This window comes from Colobus angolensis, unplaced genomic scaffold, assembly GCF_000951035.1.
Source record: "Colobus angolensis palliatus isolate OR3802 unplaced genomic scaffold, Cang.pa_1.0 Scaffold396, whole genome shotgun sequence".
Classification (NCBI taxonomy): domain Eukaryota; kingdom Metazoa; phylum Chordata; class Mammalia; order Primates; family Cercopithecidae; genus Colobus; species Colobus angolensis.
In genome coordinates this window covers 101280-117270 of record NW_012117332.1, presented here as the reverse complement: position 1 = coordinate 117270, position 15991 = coordinate 101280, and the positions used below count along the sequence as shown (strand labels likewise).

The 15991-nt window shown below is 46.8% G+C and overlaps 1 long non-coding RNA gene across 1 annotated transcript in view; it reads left to right on the top strand.

The window, feature by feature from the left end:
- Positions 1-15991, top strand: part of LOC105521091 — a 30463-nt gene that overhangs the window by 11146 nt on the left and 3326 nt on the right. The gene's annotated exons all lie outside the window — the stretch shown is intronic.

Sequence of the window (15991 nt, the reverse complement as noted above, 5' to 3'; positions counted from 1 at the left end):
ACCGAGGCAGTAACCCTCCTGGGAAATGGGGAACCGAGGCAGTAACCCTCCTGGGAAATGGGGAATTCCTCTGACAGACGCCGTTGGCTTGAGAGCTATCTGATGGCCCCTCAGAAACGTTCTTAGACTACGGAGTGGTCCAGAGACATTCCCCAACCCTCGCCCCCCGTCTCCTTCACTCGGTCTGACTTGCATCACAGCCTGGTGGCTCTCCCAGGCTTACCTGGCTCTCCCATTCTTAGAGGTGTTTCCCCTTACGGTCCTTGCATATTTCACAGGTCTTGGTACCTGCTTTTCTGAGGACCTGGACTAACACAGTGGGCCTTGCATCTGACCTACGCCTTGGCAGACACAGGGAGGAAGCCTCACATGCTGACTCTCAAAGCCGGAAAGGGATCTTGAATTCTGTGACAAGTCAGTCAGTGTCTGTTGTTTCCCACTCCTGGGCAGTAACCACATGAATGGCCAGTGTCTACTGTAGAGTGACAATTAAAAATTCCTTAGACATGCCCAAGAAAAATGTGATAGAAAATAACAAGCTTGCTCTGATATTAGGGCAGGAAAAGGATGGATACAGAGTTGATTGATACAGAGTTATTCTGCTAATTGTCCAAATCTCCGCTTTTTTTTTTTTTTTGACAGAGTCTTGCTCTGTCGCCAGGCTGGAGTGCAGTGGCGCGATCTTGGCTCACTACAACTTCCACCTTCTGGGTTCAAGTGATTCTCCTGCCTCAGCCTCCAGAGTAGCTGGGACTACAGGCACCCGACACCACGCCGGGCTAATTTTTTGTATTTTTAGTAGAGACAGGGTTTCACCGTGTTAGCCAGGACAGTCTCAATCTCCTGACCTCGTGATCCGCCCAGCTCAGCCTCCCAAAGTGCTGGGATTATAGGTGTAAGCCACAGCGCCTGGCCAAATCTCTGCTTTTTTTTTTTTTTTTTTTTTTTAAGCTGTGAAGATCCATCTAATTCGTTAAGATGTATGGCAAGCATGTCACAAGCATTTTTTCAGCTAGCTCAAGCCATTCTATGTTATGAAAGCATTCCCGGAGTAGCTGTTAGGAAATTCAGATGATCAAATGAAGACTGTCAAGAATTCTTTCCAGATACTAATGCCCAGTATCCACTAGGCACTCTTGGAACCATGGCTGATTAGAATAGTAATTCTAAGTTAAATGGTGAAAATGCTGGGTTGGACTGCCCTGGCAGGAGCTGACCATTTGTTCAGTGGGGTGTGGAATAGTTCATGGAAATGGGGAGACAGGCACGGACCTCACCACTTCATACGTGCAATTCTTACAACATTGCCATGACATATTTATTTTATGCCCGTTTTGCAGATATGGGTGCAAATGAGGCTCAGGGTGGCTATCTTTCACAGTCAGTCAATAAAATTAAACTCCATGTCTGTTTTATCTAGTCCTCCCTGCATTCATCCTTCCGAGGGCCTGTATTCTTCCCACCAGGTAAGAAGATGCTCAGTGGCCCTGCGGAGCGCAGGCAGAGTCCATGCCCGTCCACTTCTCTGTCCTCAGCACCCAGCCTCTGCCTGGCACAGACAAGATCCCCCGTAATGTTGCTGAACTGAAGGGAATCGGGTGACAGTTTAATGAAGGGCCATCTTTCCAGTGTTTAGAAACCATGTTTGCTTGTTTGTTTTTGCTTCAGCTTAATTTTCCTTTAAGCCTCCACCTGTGGGTCTCTGTGGTTTTCAAAGGTTAGACTAGTTCGGCAAGTACAGGATTGCCCTGCCCTGGGGCGATCTTACTTCCAAAGAGCAAGCACAGTTACCAAACTCTGTGCCCTGTTCTTTGGTCTAGAAAGCACAGTCGCTCAGCAAAGCAGACTGTCAGCTCTCGTGGTCTGAATTATGTCCTACTGACCTGAAGGAACCCTGACAGCCCCCAAAATGGAATTCTCTTGGGGGAGTGGGTCAATACCACTTTTGGGTTGACTTTTCCTTCCATTTCTTAGGAATGGCTTTTTGAGAAATGTTTTAAAAGTGTTTCTTAATACAAAGGAAGTATGTTCATTATAGGAACATTAGATTTAAACATAAGCAAACAAAAGAGAATCTAAAAACACTCATGACATCTCATGATTTCTTTTTGTTGTTTTGAGACGGAGTCTCACTCTGTCACCCAAGCTGGAGTACAGTGGTGTGATCTCAGCTCACTGCCACCTGGGTTCAAGCCATTCTCACGCCTCAGCCTCCTGAGTAGCTGGGATTACAGGCACCCGCCACCACACCCAGCAAAGTTTTGTATTTTTAGTAGGGATAATGTTTCACCATGTTGGCCAGGCTGGTCTGGAACTCCTGACCTCAAGTGATCTGCCTGCCTTGGCCTCCCAAAGTGCTGAGATTACAGGCATGAGCCACTGTGCCCGGCCTGATTTCTTTTTTTGAATTTCCCACTATTATGACTACATAACACTCATGATTTCATCACCCAAGAATCACTGTTATTTACACCCCAGCATGTACCTGTCCAGCCCTTTTATACATTTGTCCAGGGTGCCCCATAATCTTTCAGTGGTCTCTGGGTGCTGATACTGCTCTCCACGCACACTGATACTGGAGGTGGACATTTGTGATTTTAAGATATTCAGAGCAGATATTGGTAAATATCTGTTTTTTCTGCTTGTGAGAACATAGAGTGATAATCGTGTCTTTTTTTTTTTAAGATGGAATTTTGTTCTTGTTGCCAGGGCTGGAGTGCAATGGCACGATCTCAGCTCACCGCAACCTCCCTCCAAGGTTCAAGCGATTCTCCTGTCTCAGCCTCCTGAGTAGCTGAGATTACGGGCACCTGCCACCACACCCGGCTGATTTTGTATTTTTAGTAGAGATGGGGTTTCACTGTGTTAGCCAGGATGGTCTCGATCTCCTGACTTCGTGATCCGCCTGTCTCGGCCTCCCAAAGTGCTGGGATTACAGGCTTGAGCCACCGCGCCTGGCGCTGTGAACATCTTTCTACATTCACCAGTCGTCATGGTAGTGGCAGGATGGAGCCTCCTGTTCCGCAGGTACCATCACTTACTCACCGAGTCCTCTGTTCCTGGATATTCAGTGGTTGATGCTTCTCCCCGCTCTTTTAAATTACAAATGATGCTTTCAGGAAAACCATTTTACTGCATCTTTTTGTTTTTCTCCCTAGGATATATTCCTCAAAGTAGAATTTCCAGGTGAAAGGGTATGCAGATTTTTAAAGCTTCAAATACTTATATCAAATACACTTCCAGAAAAGTTGTTCCTATTCACATTCCCACAACATTGATGAGAGAGTCTGTGTTCCAACAACATGCTCTTGCAGCTCTCTGTGTGGGTGTGTATGTAAAATTGCCAACTTGATAAACAGTGTTTTGTTTTTGAAAATTTGGAGTGCTATTGTTCCCTGTTACTTTTTAAAACATGACTGGTTTGCGAGAAAATAAGCCTATTTTTCCTAAGAAATGAATTCCTGGTCTTTGATGTCTCTGGCTAGAAAGACCTGTGTTTTAAAATGTGAGTTTTATTCTTATTTGGGTATGTAAGGCCAACAGATCAGGAGAAGACTACCACTGAAGAGGCAGCTTATTACACACAGTTCCGAAGAGGAGGGGCGCGCCGTGTCATGGGGGCACATGAAAGCACCAGGCTGGTTGGGAGGTAGAGGAAGAGGAGGAACTGTGGCTAGAGCCTTTACTGGGGTTTCAGCAGGAAGGAACAGGTAAGGAAGGGTGAGCAGGCTGAGGATTGGCCATGTCGAATAATTTCAGCAGGCTCTGGCTCATAGGATTGTCCCTAGTTGTCTGGTACATGGACCTGGGTGTATTAGGGAAGGTGGATGGTGGCCCAGAGCATGAGAACCCCATGAGGGAGGTGGTTGGGGTATATATGAAAGGTGGGAGCTTGCAGGTGAGTTGTTTATCATCTCAAGGAATTAGCTACCTGGGGGTGGGGTGGGGCAGAGTGGGGAGGGGCAGTCTCTCCAGGGTCAGCCTGGGCCCCGGATGTGGAAGCAGCAGAGTGTAGAAAATAAAAGCATGGTTCATACGGCATGCCACTGGCTCATGGATGGTGTGCCTGAACGTGCAAAACGATCTCGTGTCAAGTGAGGAGGCTCAGGCTGCTGTCCTTGTCGCTGCAAGCCCTGCTTGGAGAATGAAAGCTCACTTGTTGTAAGGGTCCTCCAAGCATCCCAGCACCCCTGGGTGGGACAAGGGCATGCTCCACCTTCTGTCACAAGGACCCATTAGTATCAACAAGACGGCACCGCGGAATGCACTTCTTAGATTGTGGACAGTGTTAACAGTTCCTAAAAGCGCTCAACACCTCTTCAAGCAGGAAGGTGAAGTCTTGTTGTTTACAGTTCACTTTTTCTTTGTAACATGTTCTATTTCTGAGACTTTCCTTATACATTTTAATTAGCCAAGGCTCTTTGCCGAGGAGTTTCCATCCACGCCACTGCTGTTTGAGGCCATGCTTGCTGTGAGTTTCTCCAATTCCTCTCCCTGCTTCACCCACTCCTTCCGAAAAACACAACTGATTGATGGTCAATTTGGCCACAGAAGCCTATTATTGGACGTGATGGAATACAGGAGGATTTGTGGACTAGAATTTTTTTTTTCTTCTTCAAGAATTACAAGCTAACTCCAAATTATGGCAAGAATTCTTCAGGTTCAATAATTAAAAGCAAAAGGCAGTCCCCACGGAGAAAGAACAGTGTGGTCTGGAAGATATCTTTCAAACTGAAGCAGACTGTGTAGCTCCCAAATATTATGGATAAAAATTAGCTATATTTGATCACTGGATCTTATTTACCCTAATTGTCTTCATTTCTGTGGTTTCCTCATACATTGTGTTTACAGCACACTTGGTTTCGCAGTTCAGTGTTGGAGTCTGGGCTGCAGCGGTGGTGAGAGCGAGCTTCAGATTTGAGGAGGAGGGAGGGTAGACAGAGAGAGAAAGGGGAGAGAGAGAGAGAGGAGAAGGAGAGACAGAGGGAAGGGAAGGAGGGAAGGCAAGAATATAAGGGAGAAACAGAGACACAGAGGAACGGAATGAGAAAGACAGGGAAGACAGAGACGTAAGGACAATGAGACACAGAGAAAGAGAGGGAGAGACAGAGGGAGTGAGAGAGGGAGAGAGAGAGGGAACCAGAGGTTGGGGGGAGAGAGAGAGGGAATGAGAGAGGTGGGGGGGGGCAGCAGCAAGAGAGGGAGAGAGAGAGAGGGAGCAAGAGAGGGAGAGAGGGAGCCAGAGAGAGGGAGAGAGAGGGAGAGGGAGCCAGAGAGAGAGAGAGGGAGAGAGAGAAAGAGAGAGAGAGAGGGAGAGAGAGAAAGAGAGAGAGAGCGCGCTAGAGAGGGAGATAGAGAGGGAGCGAGAGAGGGAGAGACAGAGGGAGTGGGGGGGGAGAGAGGAGAGAGGGGCAGTGAGAGAGGGAGAGAGAGGAAGCGAGAGGGGCCTTTTTTGGGAGATATGCTTTTCCTCAAAGACACAGAAGTCTTACACATTCAGACCAAAGATATGCTAAAAACCAGCACATTGTGTTATGTGAAATGTTTCGCTTGTCTCTTGGAATGATTGATGTGAACCTGAGAAGAATTTGAAATGTGAGCAGCCAAGCAACCAGGAATTAAGACCTTATCTAAAATTTAGGCAAAAACTCCAGACCACTGTAGTTAAGAAATCGGGTTAGAAATCTCCTGAGAAGTGACTTTCCCACAAGATTTCTGCTGTTTCCTAGTTCTGAATGGATGAGAAATATGACAAAAATGTACCATTGCTTTTAGTATCGCCTGTCCCTTTTTCTGGTTTGGGGTAAAAGTAGGAAACCAAGAGATGCAAACAAACGGATACACAAGTGTCCCTCCGGGGAGTCACCCTGGTGTTTGGGTTTCGGGAATGTCGCGGGGGTTTCTGTTTTCCAAGCTTTCTTTTCTGTTCCCAGAACCTCGGCCTGCAGCGGATGTGGCACTGTTGTCACAGTGGATACGGATGCTTGGATGCTCGCTCCCCTCCGGTGACTCGACTTCAACTTCTGGCTGGTTCAGAGGGAGAGCAAGACTCGTGGTCTTGGTGGACCCACCTTTTGTGGGCATCTGTTCGCGTGGGCCTTGCACGCACAGCCTGCCCTGCAGAGCTGGTGGGCATCCCAGCAAAGTCCCTGAGCAGAATGGGGGGGATCCCAGTGGGGGCTGCGGGGAGGCTGGTGGTGGCCTTGCGGTACTCACCTTTGCCCACAGCTGGAAATTAGTGCTTCAGGTGTGAGCACGTGTTCACACTTCCCCTGCACCAGGAGTCTCCACACACCCAGTGCCTGGGCATGCATTTATGCTGTGGGACGTGGGAGCACTGGGGACTGTGTAGACAGAGCCACAGCTGTACCTGGGCAGGAAGCAGAGCAGGGAATGTGCTTGGGAGTCTGTGCATCCATGCATGTGTGTGTGCATGTGTGTACAAGTACGTGTGTGCATGCATGTGGACGTGTGTGAATATGTGTATATATGTCTGTGCAAAATGGAGCTGTGGTAATCTAGTCTGCTAGATTCTGGGGGTTATAACTGACTTCAGGATTGATCACAAGTAGCTGGTTGCATTTCTGACAAGCTAACCATCCTGCACTGATCCATGCAGGCTGTTTCTATGACAAATTGGATTTGCTCCCAAACAGCCCATTCTTGGGGGAAATGCATTGCATTTCTTCTTTTTTGGATAAACGATACGGCCTCAGAAGTGGGCTGGCTCCTCCCTTGGCTGAGCCGGGCGAAGATGCAGGAGGTCACACTCTTCCTGGGGTGGCTGTCCTGAGAGCTGCCAGGTCCAGCTCACTCCAGCTACCTCCTCAGGATGGGAAGCCCAGATGAAGGAGGCACATCGGGAAAGTTTTGGTCATTTTATCTCTTTCCAGAATAACGCTCCAATATTGTAGATTCAAGGAAGAATTTTGTTTCATTTCAGTTTTGGGTTTTTCTACCCAATATAAGTCAGCTGGATCTCACAAGCTATTCTGACTGATTTCTAAGGCACAGCCTGTCAATTCTGAGGACATTTGTATTGTTCTCCTCTACCAGAGAAAGGGGTAGGGGAGAGTTTGTTGGGGAAGAGGAAACAAGAATTGCTAAGACTGGTTAAGAAAGTGTCTACTCGAGAGTTTAGTTCCCCCCATGCCTTTGGGGGACAGAGAATTCTATAAAGATCATGAGGCTTCCCAGAGCTTTCCATCTTTTTAAATGAGGAATTTGTTTAAAATCATCCATAATTTAGTAATATGTTGCTTTAAGATGGCAGTGTTTTAAAATAACCCCATAGTAATCAATAAGCCTTCTATTCTTTTAATCGCTATTTGCTAGAAACTTTTGCTGGACTTGCTCCATGGATCACAATTTATTATTTGTTTGGTGATGAAAACAGTCCATTAGAAATTGTGTTAGAGTTTACTTTATAGCTCAGTATCCGGGAACAGCAAGAAATCCATTCACCTCCCTGTCTACAATGCTCCATTAGTTCCCGCATTTCAGGCTGATAGCACTTACTTGGTTCTTGCTTGTCTCCAACTTGCAGTAATATAATCTTTTATAAAACTTATATAAAGATATAAAACAGATCTTTCAAAGTTTATCATTTGTAGCCTATAGGTTCAGCCATCAAAAAACAAATGATTTAAGTTCATTAGTCTTAATTTTAGATATGTTCCTGCCACTCCAAAGCTTATTAAACCAATTACCATAAATGAGTCTGTTCATTCATGTTCCATGAAATGCACAGGCCCAGCACACATCACTGCTTTAACTACTTAGCTATTAATTACATACTAACTACAAAAATACGGAAAATCAGCATACATGTTTTATGCATCACCCTTGAGATGTGCCTGTCTGTTTGAAATTGAGTGGAGTTGTATCAAAATCACATTTCACTTTTATGAATTCAACCTTATGCATTCAGCAAAAAGAAAAAAAAAATTAAATGCTGTGGTCGGTTACACACTCTCATGCTTCCCCGTGTGTCCTGGAGTGAAGCAAGCCTGGGGGCTCTGCAGGTGCCGTGCCCCTCATCAGCCACATGTGGCATAAACATCCATGCACTCATGGCATAAACACCCCATGTGCTGCGTGTGAGCCCAGGGCTTAAAGAGACACGGCCTCTAAACCCAAGCAACAACTTCATTTGGTTCAGCCAAAGAAGCAGCCAACACTTCTACCAATGAAGGAAATGACGAAGGGCATGTCCACGTGGGGCATTCTGAGGACGGCTCAAGGTGACGTCCTGTTTCCCTCTTACGTTCTGATGTGAGAAGCTACCCTGTGGGTGAGCGACAACTGTACTCAAAAGTAATATGACACATGGGTGATCTTTTCAGCACAAGTTGAATTCCCTCGTTTCTTTCTCGTGTTTACTTCTCTGATGTTTCTGTGATCCTTTCCTGAACTTTAGCCCGCACTCAGCACATGCTCGTTACCAGCTGAGCAAATCCAGGGCGAAGAGATGCGTGTGCTGGAAAGTCAGAACGAAAGAGTCAGCAGGGCGTGTCCGTCTCAGCGTGGCTAAGGGCAGCACCTTCCCTTGGCAAAAGTAATTTTTGAAACAGAAAATAATTCGGTTCTGAAACATGTGCAGTTCTTACAGATGCAACCTGTGCCTCATGTTTTATACATGTTTTATGCACACACACACACACACACACACACACACACACACACACACACAGAACACCATGGAACTCAGGCAGCCATGGGGGATGCTCTACAAGCCAAGGAATGCCCAGCATTGCTGCAGCACCAGGAGCCGAGAGAGAGGCCCAGCACAGAGGCTCCCTCAGGGCCTCTGGAAGGAACAGACCTGCCAACACCTGAATACCTGGATTAAGACTTCTGGCCTCTAGAACAGTGAGAAGATACATTACCATTATTTTAAGCCACACAGTTTCAGGTGATTTGTTACGGCAGCCTTAGGGGTTAGAATTGTGAATAAATGTTAGTAGCTTTTATTAAATTATCTATACTATAAAATGAAACAACAGAGGCTAGACACGAGTTAGGGAAGTCATCGGTGGTATTTAATGCATCTTACATTGGCAGTAGTGGGGACTCCACAATTATTTCCCGCTTCTCATTCCTTATTTGGAGACATTTCAGGATTTCCCTCTCCATCCATTCCAATGAGATGCCTGTGTCATTATTTTCCTTTGTGGCAGATAATGCAAAGTAAGAGACATTTTTTCCCTGGGTCTGCTTGATGTGGAGAAACTTCCCCTGGGTCCCCCACTCCCCACACACAAGGCCGCACACCCGAAGAGCTGGACGGTTTTCAGGACTGGGTTAACCCTGCCCCTTGGATTGCTCTCAAATTTGCACTGAAAATGGACACCACAGCTTTTTTGTGTACTTTGTCTCCTTTTTTCTTCCCAAACCCAGTCTCCTCTTTTCTGTCTGTCCTGAACAGTGCGGCCAGGAGGGAACATGGGTCAGAAGGGCAGGCAGGGAGGAGCTGGTACAAATCACGGCACCGAGAACCTGGTTATTAGTGTACTGATGCAAATTCTGCCAAAGAATTTTCACCAGGCTGCCTGGGGTCCCGAAAACATCTTTGTCAGGGCCTTAAACCAGAGCCTTTCATTGGTCCAGAATCCCAACAGGAGAGGTGCAATATGCATACACTTAGGAAATGATCAAAAAGATAAGTCTACCCAGAATGAAAATTAATACAATCACTCCAGAAAACTGTTTAGCAATCATCTCCTAAAGCTAAACATACACATTACCTAAGATTCAGTGATCCAACATACATGCACACAGAAACGCACACACTATGTTCAGCAAAAGCCATGTATATGTTCATGGTGGCACCATTTTCATAGCCCCGATGTGGACACAAGCATTCTTCTAGAGTAGAATGAATAAATCCTGTGATGTGTTCAAACAGTGGAAAACTGTGCAGCAATGAGAACGAACACAGGCAACAGCCTAGATAAACGCCCAAACATAATCTAAAGCAAAAGGACTAACACGGCTTCATTTACATAACATTCAAAACCAGCACAAATGGGACTATGGCATTAAAAGTTTGGGTGAAAGCTACCACTGGAGGTGGAGTGGGGCCAGGAGGGAGCTTGGAGGACGCTGGTCATGCCTGTTTCTTGATCCCAGTGCTGCTGGCATAAGTGTGCTTCCTTTTGGAAGATCCATCCAGGTGTTCAACTGTGGGTTGTGCGTGTCTAGCAGTATTCACGTAGGCCAGCGTTGTTCAGTGTAGAGTGCAGACCACCAAAGAACTGAGATAGACCACCAAAGACTGATAAGAACTTTCCGGAAAAGCCCCTCAGATATGTAGAACCCTAACGGTCCGCATTGGAGCATGCATTACAGCCCAGATCCTTTCCTTTCTGCAGCCACAAACATCCCCGAACCACGGAACATTCTAATACATGGCGCGTGGCTCCAGCCTGTGCTTGGTTGGACCTCCCCATTAGACCCCATATTGAGTCAGAGTCTCCACAAGAAATAAATGGTGAAACAAATTGCAATAATTTGAGGGGATGGACAAAGTTGACAACAGGGTTTAGGGACATGACAGGGGATGGTAACGCTGGATGAGCGCAGCCAGTGGTTACAGGAAGCTGAAAGGTGAGGGTGCTGTGGCAAAGGCCGGCTGGAGAAGAACTGTCACCTTAGCTCAGGGGACAAAACCTGTCAGAAGCAACTCCTCAGGAAGGAAGCCAGGGAACAAATACCCTGACCTCACTCTCTACCACCAAGGCCAACTGGAAGTCAGAGGGTGGGAGCCCACTGGGGAGGCCCATGCCAGGATGGAGGACATGCATCATGGACCTTGGGCACCAGAACAGAAGAACCCCTGGCGCAGACACTGAGAGTGCTGCATGTGAGGCCACGGAGAGCTGCAGCCCTTGGCCAGGACCTCTGTGTCCCAGCTTTTAAAGCTTTTCAAAGCCTTTGAAAAATAGGTTTGTGTTTGCCTAATTTATTAGCTTTCAATGCTGTCTTAGAAATCTCTTGGTTTCTGACATGGTTGAAAAAGGGTGCTTAGATAAGAAACTGAATGAATTCCTTGCACAGGACTACCCTGGAAGAAAAATGCAGCAAGATTTGCTTTTCTTTTTTCTGATACCTTTTTTCTTTAAGTTTGCTAAACACAAATGTGACAAAATCTAAAACATGCAAAGCAGGATCAGGAGCAGCGGCTCATGCCTGTAATCACAGCACTCTGGGAGGCAGAGGCAGGAGGATCACTTGAACCCAGCAGTTCAAGACAAGCCTGGGCAACATAGGGAGACCCTCATCTCTACAAAAAATAAAAAAATTAGCCAAGCATGGTGGCATACGCCTATAGTCCCAGCTACTCAGGAGGCTGAGGTGGGATGATTGCTTGAGCCCAGGAGTTTGAGGCTGCAGTGAGCCATAACGCACCACTGCACTCCAACCTGGGTGGTGGAGTGAGACCCTGTCTCTAAAACAGCAAAAACACCCTACAAAGTAGAAGTTGTTGAACAGAAGCCAGGGGATGGGTGAAGAGATGGCACCTGAAGTCAAGACAGGACCTGGCAACAACAAGTTAAAGGGCAGGAGAAGGATTCTGGTATCTGCCTTCTCCCTAAACCTGTGTGCCGCCGTCTCTCCAGTAATAACACACCCAGTCCAAAGCTCCAGAATCTCAGTGCACATTAGAGGGCTTTTCCTTTATTTGCTTTGTGCTTACCTGAGACTTGATGGAGAAGAGACAGGGAGAGCACGTCTATGATCACAGTTCATGTACATGTAAAACGTGAATTATTTTGGTGACATAGACTCAGAAATGTGCCCACAGGAGCAAACAGCTCAATGCATTTCACACTGTGGACACACCCAGCAGCCATTAGGGTGTGACGTTGTCTGGAGCCTGGGGTACGCTTGACTGACCAGTTAGGCAGAGTGCCATGGGAGGGGCTGCCTGAGCCACCCTCTGTGAATCAGCCCAGGCTTCTTGTTCCTGGTGCACTCGGAAAACGATGGATCTTCCTAGCGAGAAAAATTATCCCAAAAAAATGCTTGCGTAGAGTTCTGGAAAGGAAAGAAAAACAAGATAGTTAAGTGGGATGGGATGAATTGAAGATGACGCAGGAAGCGTTAGGCCATATCTTATAGAAATAGTGGCGTATGGCTGGGCGCGGTGCCTCATAACTGTAATCCCAGCACTTTGGGAGGCTGAGGCAGGCGGATCACAAGGTCAGGAGATCGAGACCCTCCTGGCTAACATGGTGAAACCCCATCAGTTCTAAAAATACAAAAACTTAGCTAGGCATGGTGGCACACACCTGTAGTCCCAGCTACTTGGGAGGCTGAGGCAGGAGAATCGCTTGAACCCAGGAGGCAGAGGTTGCAGTGAGCCAAGATCACACCACTGCACTTGAGCCTGGGGCAACAGAGCAAGACTCCGTCTTAAAACAAAAAAAGAAAAGAAAAGAAATAGGAGCATATCCAACATTTCTGCCCAACCTCCTTTGCTCATCTGGAAGAAGCAAGAACCATTAACAATGTCACGAGTAAATGTAGCTAATTCTAAGGCATGACTTGCTTGAGAGCAGGAATGCTGACATCAGGGGTGTCAAAAGAAGATGCGTTTATAGAAACTTAATTGAACCTTTAGGCTGACAATGGACTTAATAAAAATGGCCTCTTTTTGCTACTTTATCGCATGAAATCCAGTGAAATGAGTCAGAAGAAAAGTGACCTAATACATATTGCCACTCCATCAAATTCACTGTCACAGGGAGCTGTGGATTTAATGATACTGACCAGACTTTACAAGCATTGGGTTCTTTTGGTCCATTAATAATATTTAGGGTGTGTAGTAACCACAAACGATGGTGAGCCTGGAATAATGAGCCTTCAGGTCTTGGGGCTTATCCTGCTTTCTGGTTATATTTTCCATATAGGATTACATAATTGGCTAGCAAATGTATAATGGTTTGGATGGAATAATGGCATAGTCTGACTTCCTAGCGGCCCCTGACTTTCCGAACACCAGATTCATCCAAAAACTTAAAAACCAAATAAATATTCCTTCAAGTGATTACTGCATTCCAGTTGTCATCTGGCTTGTAATGACTGGTTTTCAGTGTTCAGTGATGGCCCGGGCATAAAATAAATCTCACTCCGATCCTCCATGTCAGCACAGGCATTAGAGCCCATAAACCATCCTCTGCCTCGTCTGTCATTGCCACCACGTTCTGAGTACTAGTTAATATAAACCTGCCCCGCCGGCCCAGCAGCCACCAGGCAGACATTTTATGGTTGCCATTCCCCAAGCCAGATGAAAATGATTATAAACTACAAGGGCTCTTTTGATATGACCTATTAATAGCCACGTTATTTTGTGATGAGCATAGCAGGGAGACTTGGCATGGAATGGGCGAAGAGTGGGCGCTATCTCCCATCTCCCAGGGTTGCCTGGGGTTGCCCCATGCCTCGGCCCCTGGGACAACACTGTGCCTCCATCTCCCACACTGCTGCTGCCGGCCTCCTCCTGTCCCTCCACTGGGAAAGAATGTTCGACATTCAAGCTATTCCAAGCAGCATCCTTTATGTCTCGTTTTACGGGTCCGTTTCACACCGTGGTGAGTGCTAGCTGTAACTCTCATACCTCGGCTATTTGTCTTGGCAGCTCCTCCTGTTTTGTTAACTGGACAGAATCAGGCAGAGGTGGCCTCCCCTGCACACAAGGGAAGGGGTGACATCTGTCATCTTCTTCTGCCTGCGGGACGCCCACAGAGGCCTCTGGGCAGGGCCAGAGGGTGAACGTCCTTCATCTTTCTCTTTCTCCCTCTCTGAGCTGTGAGGAAAACGCTGAGGGAATGATTTTGTTCACAGCCTTTTGGGCAGACATTGAAGCAAAACAGATGACGAGGATTGGCAGGGTTGACTCAGCAGTTGATATCCAGGGAGGAGACCCAGGGCTCCCACCCGCCACGCTGGCCACCTGTGGCAAGAGTGTGCACTTTGCACACTCTCCAAGCCCTGAAAACACCCGCATGGGGGGTGGTGTGTTTTCCATGTGACCAAGTGGCATGGCACCCCAGGCACTACCCAACAGGGCAGGGGCATTAGCCCAGGCAAACCTTTCTCATAAGATTAGATCTCCAGGCTCATCAAAATGGTTGAATACCTCCTGATGCCAAGGGAAGGAGAATGCACCAGGGGAGGCACAGCTTTAAGGTAGAATTTCTCCTGAATTAGGGATAATACTATCAGGTTGCAGAGTTTAAGAAAGAACGTGGAGTAATGAGAGAAGATTCAGAATTCAGAGAATGAGTTCTAGTCACGTGTCAGACGGGGTTATCTCACTATTGGCTTCTGCTAAGGGAAGTAGGGATGAGAAACTGGCTTCATCCAAGGTTGGCTACCATATTTCTGTGACTCATGGCCTGTGTCTGGCACTGGCCTTCAAGAAATGTTAGCTCCAGGCTGGGTGCAGTGGCTCACACCTGTAATGCCAGCACTTTGGGAGGCTGAGGCAGGTGGATCACAAGGTCAGGAGATCGAGACTCTTCTGGCTAACACGATGAAATCCCGTCTCTATTAAAAAATACAAAAAATTAGCCGGGTGTGGTGGCGGCACCTGTAGTCCCAGGTACTCAGGAGGCTGAAGCAGGAGAATGGCGTGAACCCGGGAGGTGGAGCTTGCAGTGAGCCAAGATCACGCCACTGCACTCCTGCCTGGGTGACACAGCCAGACTCCGTCTCAAAAAAAAAAAAAAAAAAAATTAATTTCCCCATAGTAAGATAACCTTTCCAGAACAAATTGATTACCCCATAGTAAGACAAGCTTTCCTTGGCTTTCAGTTACCACTTGTTAAGATCCTTGGTGACATTGTCCTCCATAGAGATAACTATTTGGGTTGAAATCTCTAACCATGTCATGTGAATGCCAAGGAGGGACTGTTCTGGCCCTGTCTTCACAGACAAATGCTCTACACTCTGACACATTATTTTTTGTCTTCTCTTCCTCTTCGACTCCAGCCCTGTCCTTGTTGTCACTGACTCCTTCCTGCTTGGGCCAAGGACAGGCTGAGCTCTCCCCAGTACCATCTGGACACAAGAGTCATGAGAGGGCCACAACAACGGGTGTCCATGGAATACCATCTTGCTTAGAATGTTTCAAACTCATCCAAAGGACAACTGGAGGATTTTACCCTGGAGGATTTTTAGATGAATATGTGTTCCAATATGCAAATCTCTAGTAAAGGCTGATGAAGAAACCAAACTGGGAACAATGGAGCTAACACTTCTTTTTTTTTTTTTTTTTTTTTTTTTTTGAGACGGAGTCTTGCTGTGTCACCCAGGCTGGAGTGCAGTGGCGTGATCTCGGCTCACTGCAAGCTCCGCCTCCCGGGTTCACGCCATTCTCTTGCCTCAGCCTCCCGAGTAGCTGGGACTACAGGCGCCGCCACCACACCCGGCTAATTTTTTGTATTTTTAGTAGAGACGGGGTTTCACCGTGTTAGCCAGGATGGTCTCGATCTCTTGACCTTGTGATCCGCCCACCTTGGCCTCCCAAAGTGCTGTGATTATAGGCGTGAGCCACCGCGCCTGGCCGAAATTATTTTTTAAGGAAGCCACAGAGAAGTGACAACTAAAATAAACCATATGTGGGCACTTATTGGCAGTGTTTTGGGGCTTTCCTTGCCTCTATAGTGACCTTTTCTCATCTGCTCCCTCGTGGGAAGGTTTTGGAGCTGTTTCTCATTGGCTCAGATTCATTTGCCAAATGGACTCTTAGCTTCACTCCTCCACTCCTGCTCACAGGGTCTTGAGAAATTTGTTTCACCTTATTGAGCCTCAGTTGAGTCGTCTGTGAATAGGAAGAGTCTTGATTACCTCTTGGAGTTCCTGTTATACATAAACGACAGAATATCTAGATAAACTGCGTGCAATTGAATTTTCTATTTTGCATCAGACTCTTTTTGTTTAGGAAAATAGGAAAGTGTTGAACAAGAAAAACCTCTTTAATCCC